Source organism: Diabrotica undecimpunctata, chromosome 2, assembly GCF_040954645.1.
Source record: "Diabrotica undecimpunctata isolate CICGRU chromosome 2, icDiaUnde3, whole genome shotgun sequence".
Lineage (NCBI taxonomy): Eukaryota > Metazoa > Arthropoda > Insecta > Coleoptera > Chrysomelidae > Diabrotica > Diabrotica undecimpunctata.
Genome location: NC_092804.1, coordinates 13,828,811 through 13,849,669, shown reverse-complemented (window position 1 = coordinate 13,849,669; position 20,859 = coordinate 13,828,811). Strand labels below are relative to the sequence as shown.

Sequence of the window (20,859 nt, the reverse complement as noted above, 5' to 3'; positions counted from 1 at the left end):
GTCCGAATTTACACCACTATTTTTAAGCGTCTATTTTGTAAACTTTTGGAAAAGTCATATAATATATATTTTTAGAATATTTAAAACAAAGAAAAGTTTTTTCTAGATAATATTAGTTAAATTTTTTTCTCAAACTGGAATTCAAACTACTTTAGTATAAATGTTATTAAGTAAAAACCAATTGGGGGTCCGAATTTGCCGTATTTCCTTTAATATTCCCGACCTATTTGAGAGGGAGGATAAGTCGATTATTATTACTAAAGTTATCACCTAACTATTTCTGCACAAATCCAATGTCACCTCTCACGTATGTTAGTGTTATGTATGTAGTTACTACAACAGTAGAAAGAAAACTACACAGACTTAAATTTCTGATATTTAAATATATACATATATACAAGCATCTCTCAAATAAGTTTCTATATAAATATTCGTAGACTATTGACCGATTTCGTGGCTTTAAACATTTGGATGCATTCCAGTAATGGTTGCTTTTGGCAACTACTAGTTCCTACCACGACGGACAGCTTTTAGTTAAAGTAAAATATTTGCGTTTGTTTTGCTCAGAAATTCTCACCAACATAAAAAATAGTTTCATTGGTGAGTTTAGAGTAGTTTGTTATTGTCGATAAATGTTGTTAATAAACATTTTTTTAGTAAGTTTATATCGACATAATAACTGTTTTTCCGTTTACAGCGCTAAAAAAGTTACTTTTAGCGCTCTATAGCTCGGTTGGCATTCAGGCAAAATAAAAGAAAAAGTTGCTTTGCTATTTAGTATGCACCATTTTTGCTCATAATATTTTTTTCGGTACAATTTAAAGTATTTGAGTTATTCGTGGAACGTATTCAACACTTCCAATCGCGAATGACCCAAAAACCGTTGATTTTACAAATAAATGTTTAATACACATTTTTTGCCTATGGTTCACTCATTTACCGATTTTAAATTTTATGATTTCCATTTCCGAGATAGGCTGGCATTCAGGTAAGGGTGAAAGGGCGAGTTGGCACAATATAATATGACTTTTACGCCGTAAGTTACTCCTTACCAACTGTCAAAACTTCTCGTCACTTAATATAATCCGCAAAAATTTTTGGCAAAAACGGTCAAAAACTGGAACAATAAAACCCCTATTTCATGTTCCATTTTTGCGAAAGGTAGACTCAGCTTCATGAAGCACATAATTAAAAAAAAAATAGTCGCTATGCACTTGCTGCTGAGACGTTGAAAAGAAACTAATCTACAATGATAATCATCGACTGTCAATTCTTGATATAACTGTATGCGCGGTAGGGATGCATTTTATTTCACGAGTGCTGATGTGGGGATCCTCAGTAGTAGCTCTCAGTACATCATATTTCTTTTCTTTACTTATAACGGTTTTTGTTTTCTAATTTTTTTCATATGCAAACTAACCCAGTGAAAAAAAAACGATTTATTAATTTTTTCAAAAGCTCTTGGCTTCCTCTGTTTAGGATATCGCTGTTGATATATTCTGGATGCAAGTAGGCAATTTCTTTCTCTTAACATTTCTTTCTCTCTTAACACGTTGCATGCTAATCACGCCTATGAGCGTCAAGATATCGCTTCAGTCATATGCTGACGACGCACATGTGAGTTTTTAAGATACCTATGTTTTGTATTGTCCGCAAGGGTATTTGTATAAATACCCTTGTGTATAAAAGTTTACTTTTTGGAAGAGCTGGTAGAGAAAACTATCTGTTAACCTATTTATCAAGCTGTTCTCAAAAATATTTTCTACCTTTCCTTCTACTACCAATAGTTCCATAGTTCTCGTTCTTATAGCTAAAGTAATTTAGGTATTCTCGGTTTACTTTTTTTATTAGCCTGTCGTTTATATGAAGCTCTTCCAAAAGTGAGAAAGAAACCAAATAAAAATAAAACCCCTACCTGAAATGAAACTGAAAACAAAAGAAACCAAATAAAAATAAAACTCCTATCTATATCCAAATATAATGAGTTTATAAGTGATGTTGATCGCAAATGTTGGCTTACTATGTGAGCGAAAGACGCTCAGATGGTATAAAAAAATAGGTATTCCTATTTAAGTTGTAAAAAAATTCCTATTACTTGTGCAAGAGTTATACTCCATAAACTGGTAGAAAAATGAATTTATATGAATATCGTTTAGGAATTATCAGATATCTTTTAAAAAATTCTGAAATAGTATTGGCTACTCCAGCATACAAACAACAGACAAGCACAACATTTCAAAAATTTTAAATGTTGATAATAAAGGTCGGATAAAGAGAAAAAGATGTAAGATGTGTTTAAAGAAAAATTTAAGAAAAGACACGATATTTGAGTGCAGCTTTCGTCCTAAAAAACCTGGCCTTTGTGTTGGAAATTGTTTTGTACAGTTTGATAATGATAATAATTTGTAATTATTAATATTATTATTGTAATATGTTTTATATTAAAATTTTCAGTAAATGTTTGTCTGACAATACTGACTTTCTGCAATTTTAAAAATCAAAGAAGCACATGTAACTCTCTTAGCATATGGATGAAACATTAATGATCTAATGCTGACGACGCCTATGAGCGTCACGCATTAAAAAAGACAAAATTTAGCAAAAACTTTATAAATGTATCCTGCCAATAAGAAACCAATCACAGTTATACCGATTTACAAAAAAAAAATACTCTCAGCAACTATCAATAGCATATCGTTATGTTATAACTTTCTCCTAATACCCAGAATATATTACTTAAATCTTCTATATAAACTTGATTTTTCACAAATAGACACAGAAGACAAGCCACATAGACTTAATAAAATGGTAATATTATAAAAATTGTCATTTTTTTCAAAAGACTATAGAATAAATAAAATTTTTTTTTGATCAAATAAAAGGCAGATATCGAGCACAGTTTATTAATTAAATCTTGCCCGAGTACTTTTGGCCAAGAATTTGGCAATTCTCTCTTCTAATGCCAACCATAATGTAGCTTTGCCTATTTTTAAAAATTTTAAACTGTTTGTCCTTGTGTAGTGTGTTGGATATTCCAAAATTGACGAAATGCCCCTGAATATGCTCTAGGAAGCGAAAGTACTTGGGCAAGATTTAATTAATAAACTGTGCTCGATATCCGCTTTTTATTTGATTAAAGTTTATTTATTTGAGCATTCAACCTTATATCAAAATATAACTTTGTTATATTATTACACAAGACTGAGTTTTCTTTACAAAAATTGGTAAATTACAAAAATTTACAGAAAACTAAAAGTAAATCGGAAAGTAATAAGTTTAGGTATAGAAATTGCTTCATAAAAATAAAATAATATAAAATTTTAGTAAATAAACAGCCTAAAATTATAAAACTGGCAACATAGCGTAGCTGTTAGTATGGCATTAGATCCCATGCAATTTAGTTTTTGTTAGAATAAACAACGAAGAGCAAGTGTTCATTATAAATGTTTTGTTTCTACCATGAAGTGTTTCAGAATTATTTCATATTAATTTTCTTATAATTTTTATTTAACGCCCTAATCATTCAGTTAACGTTTTGCACAATTTGCATTGAGTTCTAGTTTGTTATCATATTTTTATAGACTAAAATATTAAAATGGCTTCTTGAAGGAGACTTGATTCCCTCTTATCTGCGATATATGATCCCGGAATCAAGTCTCCCAGAAACTCCTTATAAATTAGTGTTTTTTATTTTATAGATATGCCACGTAAATACAAAAGAAGGAAAGAAACCAAGAAAAGAACACCAGTCGACAGCCAGATGTTAAGAAAAGCTGTTTAGACGTTATTTATAATATGTCGAAATAACCTTCACTCCTGATCACAAGAACGCTCAAATATTTACAAATGCTGAGGAAAATATGTTTAAAGATTATTTAGATGTTGCCAGCAAATTACACCATGGTCTTACAACCAAACAAGCAAAAGAACTGGAGTACGAGTTTGCCGTAACAAATAGTAAAAAAATACCTGCTTTATGGAATAAACATAAGCAAGCCTGTTACGACTGGTTATATGGATTTCTGAAGAAGATAAAGACCTTAAAATCCAGTTTTCTTGAGCAACTAGCTCAAAAGAAAGAACGTATTAAAATTCTTCGGAAATTTAAAGACAGTTCTTGATAACAATGGAATTGGACCAGATGCAATTTGGAGCGTGGATGAAACTAGACTTTGAACTTTTCATAAGCCAAAGAAGATCATTGCATCCAAAGGTGAAAAATAGGTTGGTAAAATTAGGTCAAGGTAACGTGGAGCAAAATTAACTGTTTGTTGTGCAATCAACGCAATTGGAAACCTTATATCGCATTAAATGTTTTGCCTCGAAAATGATGACAGGATCGCATAATTGATTATAGCGCACCAGTGACCACTGGCGTAGTTTATGAAAGTGGATGGATAACTATCGACAATAAATGTTTAATCATATTGGACAATCATGATAGCAGCATTAGTCTGGAAACCATAAGATATGCCAAAGGACACGGAATTTTTGTCGCATAAGCTCCAGGCGTTAGACAGGAGTGTATTTGGCCCTGTTAAGAGTTTTTATAATACTGCCTGCGATGATTGGATGGTGACCCAATTAGAAAGGGCAATTACAATATATGAAGTCAGAGGATGCTTAGCTTACGCTTTTCCCGTAGCTTTAGCTGCACATAATATTGAGAGTGGATTCAGAGTAACGGGTTCACAAAATGAACAGCTACAACAAACATCAATAGAGCACAATAACCAGACTTTTACTTCTACCACTTTTATTAGTCCAGAAGTGATCAGACCTCATCTTAAAGCGGGTCCTAGGACTTCACCAAAGGGTAGAAAGTGTGCAACTACGAAAATTCTCAGAGCTACACCAGAAAAACTTGCGCTTGAAGTTAAGGCTAAAGAAGAGAAAAAAATTAGAAAAAGTGCAAAGGGTCAAAGTAAGAGCCTAAAAAAAATAACTAAACAAAAGCTTAAGGGTTTGAGGAAATCTTCGAGGGCAGTGACATTATACTACCATTGTCAAAGTCTGAATATGAGCCTAATGATGAAATGCAAGTAGAGACAGATACTGAATGTGAATTAGAAGCAGAAGGTGACGAGTTTGAATTTAGTGTGTAAGATTGGGTAATTGTAAGCTTTGTCTTCGAAAGAAACTTAGTCCATCGTTAAGTAGGATACAGTATTGTGCAAATTAATGTGAACAAACAGAATTAATTTGTAAATATGATTTATTTACGCCAAAGGTAAATTTATGTATACTTACATGAGATTTTTTCATTAATTAGTATTTAATATGTTCTCCTTTTACTTTTATGACTTCCTGGAGCCTTCTAGGCATGGAATCTACAAGTTTTTTGAAATTGTTTGCGATTGCTTCATCTCTAAACCACACCCTAATCACTGCTTCCACCATTTTTGTTTTTGTCGTACAGTCAAATTTTTGCAGTTTAGCCTTACATACTGCCCACAAGTTTTCTACAAGGATTAAAGTCAGGTGAATTCCCAGGCCAATCAAGAAGGGTAATATTATTATCCTTAAAGTATTTCATCATAACCTTCGATACATGGCACGGAGCTGAATCTTGTTGAAAAATTGCAGTCCCTTCAGCCTGTACTTTGTCAAGCTCTATAGCTAAGCGTTGCTCTAGCATGGCTTTGTGCTTTTGACTGATCATCATACCTTCAATAGAAATAAGAGTGCCAGTTCCTGAGTATGAAAAACAGCCCCAGAACATTTTTTTGGTGGGATGTTTAACTGTTTGGTTAATATGGCTAGCTGAAAGTGACCCATTGGCTGCCTTTCGTACGAATTTTGATCGCTGGCCCTGCACTAGGAAGTGAGTCTCATTAGAAAATAACACTTTTCTCCAATCTTCTGCACCCCAATGAGCGTATTTTGTGACCAATTTAGTCTTTTTTTCATCATAGGCGCTGTCAGAAGTTGTTTCTTCTGCGGTCTCACGGCTCTTCTCCCTCCTTCTAAGAGACATCTGAGTGCCGTTGAGTCTTGAATTTTTATTCCAGCCTTTTCTAAATCTTGCATAATTCATTTTTCTGGGATGAAGTTTGCTATCAAAAGCAAAAGAAAGGCTTCATCTCGAGAAGTAGTCTTCCGATTTCTTCCACATTTTCCTTTCCGCTGCACTTCAACTGTTTCCTTTTTTTGTTTAATTATTTTGTTTACTGCACCCAAACTTACACAACACTCCTTTGCAATGTCCCTCTGAGTCATTGGTGTATGCTCACTAAGTGTAATGATCCTTTCTCTTTTCGTAGGAGTGATATCCAAATTAAAAAGTTAAACCTGATTGCACAATTAAATCAATGAAAATAACACCAACTGGCACATAACCTGAGATAAAACAAAATATAATAATGATATAAAACACAAAGCACGTGTTTTGAACAATATACTAATAGGGTTTTGAGGTTATGTTGTTTTTTTGACAAAACAGTTGACATAATAGGCACAGCAGGTGTGCCAACTTATGAAAACTGAATTTCGATCTCTGTTCACATTAATTCGCACAATACTGTAGATAACGGGAAAAAGGAACAAGACTTTTAAAATCAAATTTGCCAAAAGAAGGTAAGACAAAACCTTTAAGTGGCCTTTTGCTAAACTGTATTCAATTAAAAAATTGGTGATTTTGAGTGAGAGCAGAAAAAAAGAAAATTGTTGATCTACTATTTTTTTTATTAAGTCACAATTTCGTCTAAAATTGGGATTCGTACAAACACAATATAAAAGTTTTAATTTTTATTTCCGGGCAGTATATGAGAAACAACAAACTGTTACCAATTATACTGCACCAACCATTAATTTTCAATTCATGTTAGAAATGTGATCGTCGATATAAATGGAGATTTTTCAATACACCAGCTGCGGTTATTCTTCCAATTAAAACTCCTTGTGCGTAAAAAATGCTTACTCGGTAAATGGAATATTTTTAATAAAATTTCTATTTTAATTTTTTTTTATTTTCGATCCAATTAGCAAAATTAAATAGCAGAGAAAACACATGGAAATACGATTTGAACAGAGATAAAATAGTGGAGTTTTAGGTTTTCATTTTTTAAATGATATCAAGCTACACGGAATATGACCAAATTGAGGAATAGAGAGACAAAGAGACGGATATATGGCATAGTGGTCTGATATGATGGTGTGTTATGAGCAGTGAGGGTTGGAATAATATATATTATTGGGTGAGTGTCAAATTATCTCCACGATTTTTTTTCAGATTTTTATAGGTTCGACCTTTCCGGTTAAGATAGTAAAATTCCCCTCGCATATAGTGAGTATGTAGCGTATTTTTCTAAATAGATGCCATGACTGATTGTTTTAATCGTGGATCTCAATTTCTCTAAATATAGTGTAAATAATATTGTTTTTAGAGGCTTCAAGAGGCAGTGGCGGATCCAGAAATTTTTGTCAGGGGGGTCATGGGTCTTGAGGATGATTTTGATACAGGATTTAAATTTTTGCGCCTTTCAATTTTGCGCAAATTTGCGCCTTTTGATCCCCAATGGAGATCAGCGCCAATTTGCGCTGATCCCCAGAAATATTTTGTCAAGGGGTGGGGGTCATGGATCTTGAAGGTGATTTTGATATAAAATTTAGATTTTTGCACCTTTACTCATGTACCATTTTCTCAATAATTATTTTAAGCGATATATTAAACAACATTAAGGGATCTTAAACTTAAACACAAAAAAAAATAATTTAAACCCACATACTCTATGACAGTAAAATCAAGTGTACAAGACTATTAAACCAAAGCAAAGTTATTAAAATATAAATACTGAAAAATCAAGGACTGTCAATTTAAACTAGTTATTTTAAAGACAATTAATTTAAACCTACCTATCCTATAGCTACAAAATCAAGAACAAACCAAGGATAAATAAGTATAAACCGAAGTTAAGTAATTTAAATGCAATAAATCAATGTAAGTGTAAACATTAATGAATGTATTTAACATTCCTAATAAACTCTATCTTAACCCATTAGCGCCTACAGTCACCATATGGACCCAGCTGTAAAGGTATTGTTTAACACAATAAAATTATAATATAACAGGCAACCAACATTACATTTACCGCATGTATACTTTATTTAGACTTTTCTGAACCTGCGTTGATGAATACTCATCAGTGTTTTATTAAATTTCATAAGCTAAGGAAGTTAGAAAATCGTGTTATAGTAAAAAGTGTTTGATAATGGACTTCCGATTTATGCAAGTAAAGTTTCAGTACCTTTTTTTGGGACTACTAGGATCAAATCAATTTTATTTATTTTAAAAGAACTTAAAATATAACGTAGTGTGCATATTTTTGTATCAAAATTACAAGGGGCAGATAAAAATTCATGTAAATATTGCTGTACCCATATGGACCCACTAGGCGGTTATGTAGTCAAAACATATCTTTTTATAATTTCAGTGGATTTACACTACAGGAAGCTTTAGATATCGTATATGAAGAAGATGATGTAACAGACATTTTTATCGAGCTGCCTGAATCAAATTTCCTTACGGATGAGGATTCAGGTGACGAAGACGAAGGTGGTGACCCGGATAACTTGAATCCTCGTCAACTTCGTGCAGGTGCGGAAGTTGTATTTGCAGACTCTGAACGTCTAGGAGGTGTACAATCAGACCTAGAAGCAAGCTATGATAAGGATTTGCAGAACGTAAATAGTTCTTATGAAATAAAAACTAATACAAATCCCCGAATGGTAATTGATCTGCCAGAACCTACAACTTATATTGACGGAGACCTTCATTATACGCCGCGCAACTTTCCAAAAGGGGATTACAGTAAATATTCAGAGATGAGTTGTGTGCAACTATTTGAATTATTTATTACTGATGAGTTGCTAGAAATGATAGTGTCTGAAACAACAAAATATGCTCTACTGATAAATCAACCAAACCCTAACGTGACACTTCTTGAATTGAAAGTATTTATGGCAATTCTCTTAGTAAGCGGTAAGCGGTAAGCAATTTTTATCATCTAAAAGAAACTACTGGGAGAGAAGCCCTGACATGCAAAATATTCTGGTGTCTGATGCCATGAGACGTGACAGGTTTTTACAAATTTGTCGTTTACTTCATTTTGCAGACAATAATACAGATTGCACTTACAGATATGTTAAAAAAATCGTTCATAGAGCATTTTGTCTCAAAAGAAAATATAGCTTATGATAAATCGATGATACGCTACTTTGGGCATCATGGATGCAAGCAGTTTATCAGAGGAAAGCCTGTAAGGTTTGGCTATAAGGTGTGGTGTATGAATACACCTAGCGGATATTTGATAAATTTTTAAGTATATCAGGGAAAAAATCCTAGATCTAATGAAGAATATCAGAAATATTTCGGAAAAGCTGCAGTTCCCATGGTACAGATGATCGAAGAATTGCGTGACAAAGGATCTCTGAGATACAAGTTTTTCGTTGATAATTTATTTACCAGTACAAACTTGTTAAGTACTCTAAAAGCTAATGGGTCCGAGGTTACAGGTTTTGTGAGGGATAATAGAATTCCTAGAAATTGTCCACTTGTTCCCAAAAAGACGATGGAAAAGAGGACACGAGGGGAATATTGTTCAACATTGAATAAGGAGACTGATATTCAATATGTTAGCTGGAAGGACAAAAAAGTTGTAACAGCTGCAAGCACATGTTTTGGTGTTCAGCCGGTCAAAAATGTGGAAAGATATTCCAAAAAGGATAGCAAGATAATACAAGTACCTAGGCCATATCTTCTTTCGCAGTATAATAACAGCATGGGAGGAACTGATCTCATGGACAGTAATATATCTTGGTAAGAGAGTTCCAAAAAATGGTACTGGCCAATATTTACGTACCTCATAGACCTCTTTAAAATGCTTGGACGATATGTAGGAAATCCGGGAAGAATATTAGTCTCTTAGAGTTTAGAAGAAGTATTTGTCAGGTAAAAGTATTTTTATACAAAACTCAGAAAATGTTTACGATTCATTCAATTTTTAGACCTACTTAACGACATATAAAGTCTCCGCTAAAAGAACTGGAAAAATAGATAGAGCAGCAGGAAGTGATTTTCGAGTGTCTGACTGCATCAGGTTTGACTGCAAGGATCATTGGATTATCTCTGTACCTGAGAGCAAAAGAAAGCGGTGCTCCATGCCAGTTTGCAGTTCAAAAGGGCGTACAATGTGTGAAAAATGCAACGTTGGGCTTTGCATTTCATGTTTTAAACCATTTCATACAAATGGGACAAATTAATGAATTATTTCAATATTTGATCTTGCCAAACACCTAGACCTTTTTTTTCAAAAAAAAAAAGAATTTTTTTATTTCGGCTTAAGTTTAACAAAAATAAATTGTTTTTACGTAGTTGTAAATAAAATTATTGCATATAAAAAGAATTTTCTTTTCTCGGCGCTAATGGGTTAACGTTGGATATCCGATATCAATTTGTAAAAACATTCATTTATTCCTTATTGCTATATGGAGCGGAAACATGGACACTCGGAATTACAAGTGAGGCGTATAGAAGCCTTTGAAATGTGTGTTTTTCAAAGAATGCTGAAGATTTCGTGGACAGAGCACGTGACCAATAACGAGGTGCTGAGAAGAATGAGGACTGAGAGAGAACTACTAAATATTGTAAACAACAGAAAAACGAGTTATCTAGGACATATTTACAGAGAAAAAAAATATAACTTTCTACGACTCATAATGGAAGGGAAAGTAGAAGGAAAAAGAGGTCCAGGAAGAAAAAAATGCTCCTGGCTGAAGAATGTAAGAGACTGGACAGGCATGGACACACATTCGATACTAAGAACAGCTAAAGATAGGGAGCAATTTGCTGTAGTTATAGCTACCCTTCCGTAATGAAGAAGAAACCTTAAGGATAAGTGTAAACAGCATTTTATTTAAATTTATTTATTCAACAAAAAACATAATATAATTAAAGAATAGTTATTTCTATAATTGGGTATATTAGGCTATAAGTGAGTGAAATATTTTTTTACTTGGTATTGAAATTTTTCTCATGAATTGTCAGCAACAGCCGGCAACGAGTGGTAAATAAAAGTTTAGTCATTAAAAATACTATAAAAATATGATAAGTAAATATTATATAATTTTATAAAAATGTATTGTTTTTAGAGAAATTTAAGAATTTAAGGATGCACATTGATGAGTGCTAAACCAGTTAACCTATCCGCAGAAGTTCTATTTCTAAGCCAAATCTTTAGATGTTTAAGCGTAGAACGCTCTGTTGTTGCTGCACTGACTGGCAGTGTAACTAATATTTGCAGAAATATTCTGGTATTTGGATACATATGAATATCGCAGTTCTCTAATACTTCTAAAATAGAATCAGGAAGTTTTCCATTATTTTGCACGACTCTCTTCCATTTTTGAATCCACAGTGAAAACTCTTGTTCTACTGTGGAATATGCAGTAAGTAGTTGGTCCAATAATATCCTGTAAGGTGTCAACATTTTTTTTTAATGTAACTTTATCTTCTAGTGTGTTATCAGTTTTAGGTAAAACAACTCGAAAATTAAATAGATTCATAACTTTCGGTGAAAGTCGTTCTTCTAAATCAGTTAAGATATTGTCCAAAAGGGGTAAATAAATAGATCTTCGGAAATATTCGCCGCAAGAGTTAGCAGATTGGTTTTGACGACAGGTTTGACGAGAAACTATACGAGGCATCTTCAATTCAATGTCTAGTTGTTCAGCTATTTGTTTACTTGTTTACACTATGGCCTCAGTAGCCTACTTAAAATCTAATTTTGGTGACTGAAGAAGACGACTAAGTGATACAGTTGTACCTAAAACATCACTAAGACAAACTACTGTTGCACAGTTTCACAAATACCTTGGACAGCAGCCCCCAGTTCTTTTATTTGTATTCATTAATGTATCAGACAGAGCTAATGCAGCAACAATATTCACTTTGATATTTATTATAGATAAATTATAAAATGTAGCATACAGTCTCAACAATTATAATACATATTCAAATTACAAACAACCAATTCGTAGACAAAACTGAAGATAAGAAATACCTAATAGAAAATAAAAATGTGCGCATTTCGTGCGAAAAGTCATGTCATATACATTGAATGAGCAATAATGTGTGGACGGTAATTCTATCTCATCGATAATCGAACGATTCTTTGGCACTCAAATGACAAATTGACAAAATTTGAAAATCGCGTAACTCTGAAGTCTTAGTCGAGGTATTACTGTATTTAGAATTGTTGATTGTTTTAAAGAGCAATTTAAAAAGGCTTCCGTATAATTCTACACTTACCCCTAGAATAAATGAGTTTGAATCATGTCAACTCTTGACTTCCTGCTTATAGAGTTGATGGGTTTTAACTTATTTTTTTAGGATTATTTGATTGATATTTAATTTTGTTTTGGGGCTGGTCATGACCCCCATGACCCCCCCTTGGATCCGCCACTGTCAAGAGGTTTAAAATACACAAAATAAAGGATTACGGTAAAATCTATGTAACTATATTTAAAAATTCTCCACCACGATAAAGTTTCAAGAATTTCTTTTTGAACTTCTGTAAACAATTAATAAATTGCCACTTTTTTCTTAACTGAGATAATAAACGGAAGTGCTCTTAAAATAATTGATATATTAGATAGTAAGAGTAATATTAGTGTCTCATATATACACAAAATTTCAAAATTTATTGTTGAATTGGCTGGAAACGTTTTCCGTTACTGAAACCGTACACGTTGCAAAAGATTATATTGATTGCTGCAGTAAAATATATTATTCTTTAATATTATATGTCAATATTAAATCAAAAATTTCTATTAAAATAGGCTATCAATCTCGAAAATGTGAGATAAAGTATACTAATGCCATCTAGTAATTAATATCGGAGGCTAATGAAGTGGAGTAGTGAAACGCTTGCAACGCAATTAATTTTTGAATGAAACGAGATAAAAGGAATCCTAGTAAAACTACCCGTAACTAGGCTCCAAAAGGGCCGGAATAAAATTACGTTTTCAGTGGCTGCGCCGCTTTATACTCGGAGACCTTTTTAAAATGAATATTGAATTTTGCCAAATCAGGACTGTATTATACATTTTTTAAAAGAGATCAAAGAGCGTATTATATTGCTGGTAATATTGAACTGAATAAATGACGACTAGACGTCAATAAATACCAATTCATTTTTTTGTTTTCGTTTTTGTCTTAACAAATAATATTTTATACAAGAATACATAAAATGAACATACATAAAATGAATAGTACGTTCCACAACGTTCACTCTATCTTTTCCCATGCAAGAAATTATTCACGAATTACTTTTTAAACTAGGTCTCTTTTTTAATCACAGAAACTAGTATTGCAAAATTAAGCCGCTTGTCCATAGAAATCACAATAAGGCATGTCTTTGATACTTTGTTTACTGTAAATTAGGTCATTTGTCGTGTTTACTGATTTATTTGAATTTATTTTTTTTGGTTTTTCAAATTTATTTTTGGGCATGTCATTCGAATATATATTTTCAACCATAATTATTATTAAAACGACTAACTGTCGCTCTTTTTGATTACTTCCGGTAAGTATTTATTTTTAAGATAATGAGAAAAGTATTATTTTCTAATCTACAAATTGTCATTATACTACATAAGTCTGGCTATAATTCCGTCAAACGGAAACTTATTTATGTGTATATTTTTGAGATTACTTATTATTATTATTATTATTAGACATATAAGATATGGCTGGAAAAACGCTAAATTCCCAAGCGCAGCAACTTGTGTTGAATTTATATGAATATTTTAGTTAGAAAGAAGTAATGGAGGACCTTTGGAGCCTCTTGCATCTGTTCAAGAGGTAAAATATCAAATACATGTTTGTTAATCAGTTAAATAATTATTTTTAAGAGAGTTGCCGTTGCTTTAAAAATATCACGGCGGACAATATACTCGATAAAAAAAAAGGAACGAAAACAATCCTGTTCTTTCAAATCCAGGCAAAAATAGACGTAGTCTTAAAAGAGTAAGACGACTGATATGCCCGAGGCATCAAAAATGGCAGTACGGAATACGTTGTATATGTACCAACAGTGTAAGTATTGATTTCTTTAGTGTGAATTTTATGATAAACAAGAACCTGGGTAGGTACCGTTCGCGTCATAAAAAACTGGTACAGCTCTTATAACCGAAAATCGTTTTTTTCAAGTTGTGTAAGTTGATCTTGTCACATATGTCATTCTAATTTCTAGGGCAATGTTGCCAGTTCAACGAAAATATTGAATCAAATCAGCTAAAAGGAGGGCTGTGCGACAAACACATTATAAAATTACAGTAGATGCATTCCAATGTTCCCTGTGCCAATACCCTACGTTTAAAGATCCTTTAAACATTAATAATAATACCTATATAAAAACTTTAAACATTTTTGAACGTTATTTTTTTATTTAGATTTAGTGCAATTCTGTTATCTGTGATGGCAACAACGAATTGATTCACGAACCATTGTGTCAAGTCTGAACACAGGTTTACAATAGGAAAAAAAGTGTACCAGTTTTATATGACGGGAACTGTACTTCAATTTTCATGAAATATTCTATCTTCTTATTTTTGGTATAAAAGAAGATAATGAATACTTTTTTTTTTCAGAGAAGCATGTTACTCTGCGAAGATTGATCTGTCAATTAAGGGATAAAGAAGTAGTGGATATTGGAAAATCATCGCTTAGTATATTGTTAAAGGACATTGGATTTAAATTAAAAAAGGATGACAAACGACGGGCATTAATTGCGCAAACTGATATTGCAGCTCTAAGAGCCAGATTTCTTCGTAAATCTATGGAAAATCTTGAAAGTGTATTTACAACAGAAGTTGTTTTTTTAAATAAAACTTGGATTTTTACTCCAAAGGAAATAAAACAAATTTTTGGCAAGACAATAGTGCCAAAAGTGTCCGAAAACCAGGAGGTTATTATGGTAAACGTTTTGTAATTGTTCACGCTGGTTCACGCAAAGGATTTGTTTCGCGATCAAATTTATTGTTGTTCAAAATCTAAAGTAGCTGATTCTCATGGAGAAATAAACAACGAACTTTTTACTTAGCGGATAAGAACACAATTTAAATACACAACGTTCAACTATTTCAAGGAAAAATGAAATTACTAGTTGGTTGATAACAAATAATATTAAATATGACTCACATTTTTCTAAAGCTGAATTGCTACAAATAGTCAAAAATAACAGAAAAGAAAATATATATGTAATTGACGATTTGCTCCGAGAATATGGTCATGAGGTGTTGAGACTGCCTCCTTATCACTGTGAATTTAACGCAATAGAATTAATTTGCGCAAATTGCAAGTCGTATTACAATAAGTATATTGGTATAGATGGTCTTGGGCATTCTGATACTACTGTTTTGAGTATGTGGAATAAGGCACTGCAACAATGTAATGCAGATATTTGGGAGAAATGTGTCAGACATACTAATGAAATTATCAAAATTGGTATATCCGAGACAAGAGTATGGAGAATGTTGACATTCAACCAATTATAATAAATCCTGGTGATAGCTCAGATTCAAACAGTGACGAGAATTAAAATACATTTTTCTATTTCTATTTCGTTGGCAATCTTTTATTTCAGTCTTGTTTGAAAACAAATTTGGTACTTTCTCTAAAAATATGCTATGGTATGGAGCGTTATCTATTATAATTATTAGGGATGGTTCAGACAAATTTTTTAATAGTTGATTTTTAAACCACGATAAAAAAATTGCTTGATAGATTTCTTCATGGTAGTCCATTATGGCCGATTTAGAGGAAAATATAGCCTGTGCACCCTTAATGAAGCCATTTTCATTACCAGCATTAAGAATAATATATGTACAAAAAAAATTATTTTAACACCTTTATGCTTTCAATATGATTACGGTTGTATATTATGGTGAATATAAATATATTACGGGTTTCCATCAGTTTTAATAGATTTTACACATATTTTATTCTTATCCTGCCATAAGCGACATATAGATCTATATTAAGAGAGAAAGAAAATTATCTTACCTACATTTTTTTTTAAATATTTTTTTCTGACGTACAGATTCTTGGTAAATTGAGGGGGCACCCCATCAGTGATTTTTTTGGAAATCGCGTCTTTCAAGACCGGTATAATGTTCTTGGATGGCATTATAGGACAAAAAATTGGCGCCAAAAATCGTACAAATAACTGACATAACATGAGAAAAACTTCATTTTTATCTTTTAGCATCTATCTGATTAAGATTGATTTTTTAAGGCTACACGAAAGGCTAAAACGAATTTATACCATTATAAAGTTTGTTATATTTTCTTATTTTAAGAAGACAATTTGTAGACATGATGTCTGATATACCATTACATAAAATAACGTCAGCATTTAAGTCTTGTAAAGAACAAACATTACAAGGGGTAAACTTTCTTTGAATTCCTTAGAGGATATTCCTCAATCTGTGATCCTTGTTGAATATTTAATTTTCAATTTTAGGTGTTGGAGTAATATCAGAATGAGCTGCTAAATTTTTATAATAAACATGAACAGTATGAGAAAGTTCATCATAAGTTAGGCGTATCTCGTAAACGATTTCCAAAGTGAATTTCCCTAGAGTTTTACGAGATTGTAGACTTCTAGATAGAAAATATTGTATAGTTGAATTTTATATATTTTATATCAATTTACGTTCTATCTTACGTCTTTTGATGTAATATGATTTCTGTATTTCATTTTATGTTAATCGTATTTCAGTGGATTTTCTTGTGGCCTTAATATTCCTTGCAATCTGTTTACATTACTTCATTATATTGTCGAAAAGCTATAGCGTAGATTATTACAAGAAAAAGTATCGAACAAAAATCAAAAATGAAGATAAGCTTAATTTAGAATACGTAAACTGAACCTAGTTTACTTAATGAAGAAATTGTAATTTAGTTCAATTGTTTAGTGTTATACGGTGTAAAATGATCTTTGTTTCAAATCACAATTTAAATAAATGTCCTTCAATAGATTACTTAAACCTTCTAGGCCAACATTGATTTTATTTAAAAAATAACAATAACAATAACAAAAGTTTAACAAAACTACACAAAACTAACTTTTTGTGGCCTCAAAAGTTATGAAATAAATCAAACTGAAATAATAGGATAGGGTCGCCTATATTGGACCGGATCCTTAATTGGACCTTTGCAGATTTGAGCAAACCGACAAGTGGTGCTATCCGTTAATACTAACTAGAACTTTATATCAACATCAACAAAGAAGAAAAAACTTACTAAGTGTGTCCTATCCGTTTACAAACTTACAAGTGGGAATTACTACAAAACTTACCAAAAATACTACGAACTGTGGCAGAAATAAATTATTACAAATAAAGAAATATCTTTAAAATGAAACTATCCATAGAGAGGTTAACCTCCTTTAAAAAACCAAAACAAATTAATGTCAAAAATAATAAAGCTAGCTGTCATATGTCAATATTGAATTTTAAAACTGATAATTAAAATGACAGCTAACCACGACCTAAGACATATAAGTATTTTTAATTATTACAAATTCTTTACAAATCCTTACGAAAGCAGCAATTATTATTATTAGAGAAAAAATGTCTATCGTTACTTTAAAATTTAAACACAAAAAAGTTACCTTGATTTTCACTAAATTTCTTTACTTAACATTTCTGAGGTTGGAACTGGAGATTCACTGCCAAGCAAAAAACTGTATCTATAGACTGGGAAAGATACTCTGAGACGGTTGCTTAGGACATTGAAGTCTGAGGTTGAAACTGGTACATTGGACACACCCTGGAAACCGCTTCTTAAAAAATTGGAACCATCGTGGTTATACTTCTAATATGTTGTAAAACGCCATTTACAAATCTCTCATATGAGATACGGCATACAACAAAAAAAAACAGTGATTACTCGTTCAGAGTTGACACATTACTTTGGGTAAAAATCACATTTTTTCACAAATTGCAGGTTCCCTCCGACTAAATTAAACACGACGGCTTTAATCGCCCATTTTTTCCAACTTAAAAACTTGAATTTCTTCCATGTACCAGCCGGCTCCTATGCCACACCTTTCCCCTCTCCAACCCTGCATACCAGTCTTCACAACCGAATTCTGGACAAACTTGCTCCAAACTATATCGCAAAATCACCTTGAATCACTTCCAGTTCAAAACTAACACGTACAAATAAATAAAACCAAATATAATTATAAATTCCTTCTTGGGGAGTGTGGGATGTGTACACAAAGACACCAAAATTTATATATGGCCCAGGAGCGTACTAGATAATTTTTACACTTCCAATATTCGATAGTTTTTTAAGGAATTTTCTGCATGCTACAATATTACTGTCCAAAAGGCATATGTTAAAAAGGTTTTTTATTTTTTTAAGCAGGCATGTGCCTCCGATTTTGATTGCCTCAGTAACTACACAATCTTCGCCTGGAGATTTGTTATTCTTAGTTTTTCTTAGGACTAGTTTTGTTTCGTTTATTGTGATTTCCTGTAGTAGTTCTGATCCTTGGTTGGCAACGCCCTTTTTCCTTGTTAATATTTCTGGTACTTGATCTTCTCTGCTATTTGCTTTGTGTGGGCTTGTGTACAGCAATTTGTATAAGTCTTTAACTTCTATTCGATTCTATTCAATCTTAGCATCGCGTTGATTATATTCGTAAGGAATACTATGGTTTTCGCCGGCAAATATTTTAGAGCCCTGTTTGTTATTTGGTCTAATCCAGATCCAGGTGCTTTTTTTGACAAACTATTTTTAGTTAGTTCGTTTATCTCATCCGGTGATGTTGGAGGGATGTTTTCGTTTGCGTCTCTTCTGCTACTCTCTCAAGAGTAGTCCTTATTACCTCTGCTTTTTTTTTAGTGGAATATACTATTCCGATTTCTCCGTATATTGGGGGTATTGGTTTTCTATCCATTCTGAGTATTCTTTGGAGCTTCCAAATATTTTGCATATTTGAGCCTTGTTTTTCTATGTTTTGAATGTGATTTTTCCAGTTTTAACGACGGTGTTGTCGAAGTGTTGTTTTAACCTCTTCATTTAGACTATTTGCCCTGTTTTCGTCCACCTGGTTTCTTGTCCTTCTCGCTGTCTGCTTTGCTCTATTCTTTCCCCTTATTAAGTCCTTTATTTCTTGAGGTATGTCTTCAAATCTTCTCATGTGTATCTCTACTTTCACTTTTGTAGTGCTATTCCTGAGTGCCTGTTGAATGATATTCTTAAACCCTAGAACTCTATTCTCTACGAATCTAATTATGGATGCGCCAATTGCTTGATATTCACTAGGCATTTCAGAGAAAACAAAAGTTTCACCTAATATAAACAAGAGTGATCTTATTTTATACAGTTTGTTATGTCATACCCTATATAATATATACATAAATTTAAAGATATTTTTTATAATATACTATTCATTCTATACATTCTTTTACTAACTAATATATAAAATATTTCAATAAATATTTTACATTTTTCAGAGATAGACGATTTAAAATATGCCCCTGTTTCTTTTATTATTGATATTACTAAGCAACTCAACTATGAAAAATTTCCAATAGCATAAAATAGTTTCACGATATTGTTACGGCATTCTCTTCATACTTTGATCGACCAAAGGATAGAAATCGTCCCAGACTAAACGTAAAAAATCCCATTTTCGTTCAAAGTCGATAGCATTCTAGCAAGGAATGTCCAGAACAGACGGCTGTTAATAAATGTTGAGTCTAGATTTTTCCTATCTCAGAGAAACGATTATGTCGTAAAGAGGAAATAAAGTAACACAACGAGGCTGACCAAAATCGGTCAAGTCGTTCATGAAAAACTAAATCAATAAGTTGCAGGAACACTTGTCTTACTCCTATCACTTTTTCGACGTAAAGGTTAGATTTACATTTCATTAGGTGCTATAAATCAGGAGAAAAGTATTAGCTATATAAGTATAGAGAAGATGTGATAAAAAAATCTGATACGAGGTATCGTTGTTAAAAGTAAAATATGTCAAAATATTTGTAACAGACAAAATGATTTTGTAAATTAGAACACCGACGGAGTAATATAGTGAAAGTTAAGCTTGGAAAAAAACCGTATATGAAAATTATACAGGGTTGCGAAAAAGTCGAAGAGCTCTTCCATATATTCTTTCCTTAGTTTTAGCTTTTCGTCAGTCGTTATCATATTATTTCCATTTTTGTCTAAAAGAGTTGTGTTGTGGTTTCTTTTTTGCGGCTCTGGTATTTGTTTAACCTTTTTATGTAGGTTGAATAGGTCGTATTTGTTCTGAAGATCTTCTATCTCTTATTTTTCCTCATAGTAAGTTTGTTTGCCTCTCTTATCATTCTTCTGATTTCATTGTTAATGATTTGGTAATTGTGACTGTCTTTGTTCTTGACTTATGTGGTCCATCCTGTCGAGTATTTCTTCAGTCATCCAGTTGTCTCTTTCTTATCGGTTCTTTTAATATCTCTTTGCATTGAACAAGGAGGCAGTTTTTTAATGTTTCCCATTGTTGATTTATCTCGTTTGTGCTAGAATCCAATTTATCAAAGTTTTTGTATATTTTCTGTTGGAGTTTGTTTTTTTTATCAGCTACTTTCAGTTTTCTAACATCTAATTTTTGAGTTCTTTGGGGTTTTCTAATACGTTTAAGCTTAAGCATGACATTAGCGATTAATGGGTTATGGTCTGATGTGATATCTGGTCCTGGATATGTTTTAAGTGAATTGATGGTGTTACGATATCTCTCTTTAATCATTATATAATCGATTTGGTTTCTTACCACTTTTTCCGGTTTATCTGCTGGTAAGTGC

At 32.3% G+C, this 20,859-nt stretch overlaps 1 protein-coding gene across 1 annotated transcript in view; it reads left to right on the top strand.

The window, feature by feature from the left end:
• LOC140433617 (cell adhesion molecule Dscam1-like) overlaps positions 1-20,859 on the top strand; it is a 757,823-nt gene that overhangs the window by 24,605 nt on the left and 712,359 nt on the right. The gene's annotated exons all lie outside the window — the stretch shown is intronic.